The sequence below is a fragment of the Electrophorus electricus genome, chromosome 22, assembly GCF_013358815.1.
Source record: "Electrophorus electricus isolate fEleEle1 chromosome 22, fEleEle1.pri, whole genome shotgun sequence".
NCBI lineage: Eukaryota > Metazoa > Chordata > Actinopteri > Gymnotiformes > Gymnotidae > Electrophorus > Electrophorus electricus.
The window spans coordinates 7,713,380-7,719,379 of record NC_049556.1 but is presented as its reverse complement, the minus strand read 5'-3'; positions in this window follow the sequence as shown (position 1 = coordinate 7,719,379).

Genomic DNA, 6,000 nt, shown 5'->3' with positions numbered 1-6,000 from the left:
TGGTTAGTGAAGCTGCACAGCTGTTTTCCATGCTTAATACTCGGTTGCACATTCATATATGACTGCATAGTTCATCACATATGCACTTTTATGGATGTAAAAGTTTCCAGCTGTAAAGGCAGATGCGTAGTGCACTCAACAGCCTAATGAGGGTCGCACTGTGTGGAATGCTGTTAAGCTAATTGACCACAATTATGGATTTCTCTTCTGCTGTGTGTTTCCTTAGTAACAGTCAGAGGTGTTGTTAATGGCACAGCGACCATGGTAATGACTCTGCTGTATTCTAACCATACTGTGGTGTTGTTGTTGTTGTTTTTTTTTAATTATTATTAACAAGGGTGGTTTAATAATATAAATAAGCTCTTTCTCTGAAGAGAATAGAAAACAAGTTTCATGAGCTTAGGCATTTACAAGGAGAGGATGAGTGGAGAAACATATTGTGTTTACAACATCACTTGACATCAGTTACTCACAGAAATGCGCGTAACAGATCATTCTAATGAATATTGAGGTAAATACAGTACATCCACTGTACAGAAGTCTTACTTTGATTTGCCAGAGTGCCATTCAGACAAGGCATCGAAAGCTTTCAGAATATGATCTAAGGCAACATAAAACACTTTTATGGTGGGAAAAGTATCATGAAAGCAGTGATCGTGAATACCAATCAACCTTTATATGTTTTTGCCGAGCAGTGCAAAACAGGTCTCCCTCTAGATGCCAGGGGTTTTGCAATCACACTCACTTGTCATGAGGTCTCTCTCTCTCTCGCTCGCTCGCTCCCTCCCACCATCTCCCTCTCATTCTGGACCAAAATGGCATTGCGAGAGCAATGTTGAGCATTTGCATGTCATCAATCTTTTTGCACCCTCTTTCAGAAGCACGCCTCAGCGGATGGTAACTATAGCAACATTTTCAGAATGAATATTCAGTTGAATTATTATCCTCTGAAACAAAGATTTCACTTTTTTAAAAGGTCACACAAAGTATTTTTATGGCTAGTTACAGAACAATAGAAATTCCTCTCAAAATCATAAAACCTATTTAAATAGATATCTCCAAGAGCTGATCACTAAATTGATCATTTCATTCTGCTTTATGTTTACAATGGTGGTCTATAACAGCTTGATTAAAACTAGCCTCATCAAAGAGACAAGGGGACATAGACACTGTAAAACCCTTCAATATGGATGTTTAATTCCCTCCTCGGTAAACCATGCCAATTAGCACTCCTGCAATTTAATAAGTCCAAGTTCCATGGGAGCACTCAAGCTTGCAATCAAGACACAGATGTCAGGAGTGAAGGACACAGGCAGGAGAGGAGGGGGGCTATTGGACAGATAAGAGAAGACAAGCAGAAGTAAAGTGACCGCAAGGCAGGCTTGAAAGGCAAGACAGCTTAATGGCTTATCCACCGTATTGCTGGCAGTGAGAGCCAGCAAGACCAGCCAGCAAGATTTCCAAGCCTGAATCCAGAGAGAGAGAGAGAGAGAGAGAGAGAGAGAGAGAGAGAGAGAGAGAGAGAGATGGTGGTAGTGGTGGTAAACTCTGGAGGTAGAGAGACAATGAATTAGACAGAAAAGAGGAAATGATGGTGCAGGCAATATGTACATTACAGGAAACACACCATGGAGCGGACAAATAAAAGAGGTATACATCACACAGGACACGCACTATGTGTGTCGGTATAGTGGTCGCAGGTCCTAAGGCCACATTCACAGTGCTTGATTTTTTAAACACTTTCTCATATTCAGTGTTAATATTGAGATAGATGATGAGGATGATTATGAGATAGATATTCTAATGACTGTTAAAGTAGTCAGGTTTACTGTTGCACTGTGGAAAAGTGAACTGAAAAAGGAATTCAGTCACTGCATAAAAGGACAGGGGCTCACCCCAAGTCACTGTCTAGCATCACATGTTAAAGGAGCACAAATAGCTGAGAAGGAGAACGTAAGGGAGGCAGGCACAGCGTAATTAGAGTGACCAAGAACACCCCTCTGGACAGCAGGGCTGAAGATGCAGGCGATGGGCAGAGAGGGGAGAGGAGAGAGGGGAGTGCAGGTGAGGATAAAGGGGGACAGTGTCTCTTTGAATCAGGTGTGAAGGATCAGGGAAGACCTGCCATTAACAGCCTCTCAGACAGGTGAAGGGAGAGCGCAGAGCTCCATTAGCCATGACTCTGCCCCAGCGCTTTTAAATTATCCAAATGCCTCCATCCATATTTCATCTTGAAGCATGGGAGCTTGTGACAAAAATAAAATCATAGGAAAAAAAGTTATTTGAATTGTGCCATGAACAAATTTGATGGTACTGAACATCTTGCAATGCCTCACTTCGGGCCTGGGTACAAAACCCCTACTGCCCAATTAGAGCTCTAGAACCTGAGCTCAGTCTGGAAGAGCTAACTGGGAATCCTGGAGAAGTAAATAACTCCACACTATCTCTGCAAGGTAGTCAGCCGTGCAGGGGCCACGATAAGACCTCAGTTGGAAATTCAATTAAAACCCCGACAAGCAGAACAGCACGATAAAGGAGAGGCGGGGCAAAGGGCAAAGTTGGGGTGGGATCTACCCTAGGCTTTATCCAATAGAGGAATGTAAATTCACTCACCTCTATGACTTTGACTACTGAGCTAGTGGACACTCTACGTGTGGCAGCCAGCCCCTACATCTGCGCATTCATGTCCATGGGAAAAAGCAACGAGCAATTCTGTCAGTAATACTTTCTTACAATAGGGTGTAATGTGGGCGAGGTGGCAGAGGCTTAATATTTTCGTATCTTTATTCTTGAGAAATATTCTGGACAACTCAGTTCTGATTGAAGAAAGGTTTTTTTTTTTGATGAATGTTGGTTTGAAAGCTGGATGGATCCTGGTTTGGATGTTTGAATTCTGGTTGGATCCAGGTTTGCACTTATTTCAGTGCTGGTTGGAATGTTGTTTGTATTCTGGCTTTGGTTCTTGATCTTAATGCTTATTTCATGCTGCTTTACCTTCTGGTTGTATTTAATGTGGCAGATCTTTGGGCGTGTGCCTGAATTACTCACTGTGGGTTATGTTTGAAATGACTGAGGACCAGTATCCCCTGGATTTCTTTTCCACAGTATACTGCAAACCTAAACATGCTCAGAAATAAAATTGTGCGCTCACATTATTATTTTAACATATAACATGTGTTTTGGTCATTGTCAGGCACAACACGTGTCAGTGCTCCCATGTACTCTGATTTTTTTTTAGGTCTAATTTTCAACTCACAGTTGAAAACAAACAAAAATGTTTTAATTTATTTAACCAAGATTTACATCAAATAAACCAATCAGTTTTCTTTATTATCTGTCCTGAAATCATCAGCATTCGGCCTCATGATGTGAGGAGATTAGAAATTAGAAGGTTAATGAAATTTTTATAAAGTGTCCATCTGGCAATTTAAAGCTAGATTAAATTGACATGTGATAATTAGAATGAATTGGCCTGTGAAACGACGCTGCCTCGGCACGGTTAGGGACTGATAAGTAGGGGGGGGGGGTTCAAAGTAGGGGGGCCCAGACCACAGGAGAGAGACAGGCTGATAAACCTCTTCAGTGTCTGTGACGCATTTTAATGTACAAATCTGAAGGGAATTCGTTTCGCTCTCTTCTTCCCAGGTTTGATGATAACGCAAATTACTTTTTGGGAGCATTCTAGTTCATATCTCTGTTTTTAGTTAACCTATCAAAAAGCAGCCTAATTATACGCCCATCATAGTGATTAGTTTATGTTTTCTTATTTTGTTCATAGTCTTCCACGAAACCTCAACCAGTCTGTGCTGTCTGAGGCGTGCACAGAAGGAAGCTTGTAGGCGATGACCCATCAGTGGAAGTATCGCACATTTCTTCCTGCGCTAAAACATGCTTGTTTTCAGAAGCATCTCGTGAAAACAACGCAACTGCTCATTGTTATTCCGTGAGCTTTGTTCTAGAAACGCCCGCTTGTTTTATTCGTCACTGGAATGCCTTTTCTCCGTGGGTACGGTACCCGCTTATCTCGCGGCTCCGACGCGTGTTCGTTTGCTCCGCGTTTTCGCTCGCCGTGAGGTTGCAGCCACGGGCCGTATAATTCACTGCCGCGCGATTATGATTTTGTAAGTCACTACCTTTGCCGCTTTACAGCTTGTTATTATGCAGATGGTTTTTTTCCCTCCACTCAGTTTGTGACTTTGCATAAAGTGAAACGTAGCATGAAAATGTCATTAATATGTAAATGAACGCTGGTATAAGTGCCGTTAAAGACAGGTCTGTTTGAGCTCCTATTATCCGCAGAGGCGCTTGGATCGGAGACTAACCGCCGCACAGCAGAGACGGGTGTTCATACATTAAATTCGCGATATTGACGGGTTAACGTGTTTATTTGATGTATTGCGGGGTTGTGCGTTTGTGACGATAGAAACAGTCTGTTCCATTATAAGAAATATTTTTACACACGTAGGATGAGTCCGTAGAGGATGAAAACTCAGGAAAAAGCGATGTATAGTAAGTAGGCAGTGCCAACGGAATGTGAAATCGGTACGTAGTACACTCAAAGACTCATAAACCTCTGTTTCACTAAATTTGAGGTTTGAATGTCCTGCTAAAATATGCAGAAGAGCAAACGATGAGTTAACATGGCTTGACCTTTTGTATTGTTTCGTACAAGTTGGTAGGTAATATCTGAATCCTAATCTACTCTGTGCTTTAGGTTAAGTGGTAGAGCATTCGTTTCTTCTCCGCTACTGGCCTAGCCAAGCCCTGCCTTCTGTGAATTCTTTTTGATCGGTTCACCTTTTCCTTGTTTTGTCCTGATCCCCGCAGTGACAGTACGCGCCGTGGATAAAAGCTACCGTGGATTTGTCCAGCATGAACTCCCTGCATGCTCCTTCTCCCGCACCATCGGGAACAGAGTAATGGAATCACATTCTCAGCCAGCAATTTTCCATGCGCTCTTGGCATGCGGGCGTGCGTATGTGTGTGCTGGGAGGTGAAGAAACGCATGGAGAAGAAGGGACTGTAACTCGTTACCTCCTTACGATGTCTTAACTATCGCAGAGACCTAGTTATTGGTGTTATGTGAAATGCGCTCTGTTCCTCAGTGTCACTTTAGAAAAGAAAGAAAACTTGCCAGACTAGCACATTTATAATCATTAGTCCAAGACTTGAAAGAAATGCGCGTGGCACTCTTAACAGAAGCTGCTTTGTGTTTTCGTTTTATCACGAGAGAAAGTAATATGTAACTGAGCCACCATTGGATTATTTTTCCACTTCAGAACAAGGGTAATTTACTACATAGTTTCTAACACCAGTTAAATGTGTCATAATAAAAGCGTTCAGATATACAATACATTTCAGTAAGCCAGTGACTCCTGTACTTACTGCATCACAGCAGTACTTTTTGAACATGTTTGAAATAGCCAATGGGCGATTCCCAGCATTAAACACCTCTTAGTCGCCCCCTGTGTTTCTTTGGGCCTCTCCCTGTTGTGTGGAGAACCATAATAACTCCAAGGGTATCCCTGGGCGGTGTTCAGAACTATTGTCTTCCCAAGACTTAATGTAGGTTAATGTGCGCTCCAAATGGCGTCCTGAAGCCAGTGCGGACCAGGATCAAAAGTTGCTAAAAACTTTTTTGCTTATCTAAAATCAAAAGTATCTATCTTGGCCTTTGTCACTTTGTACAAACAAGTTTGTCACTTTGTACAAACAAGTTTGTTTTAATCTATTGAAAGAGCAGGAAACGTATCCGCTGCACGACAGCCGTCAATGTCTCTGACTTATACCATATCAGCAATAACCCCAAACCACACCATCTCCCAAAGATGCAAATGCTTGCGCCTTCTACAGGCACAACTGAGGTACAGCCTGCTACAGCCTCAGTGAGTGAGTGGGAGGTGTGGGAGCTGAACGTTGAGTGCTTTCTGTGGAGTTGCTGCAAGGTTATTTAAAGCACTTTCTCTGAGTGAGTGGCTTTATTTTTAGAACCTGCACTGC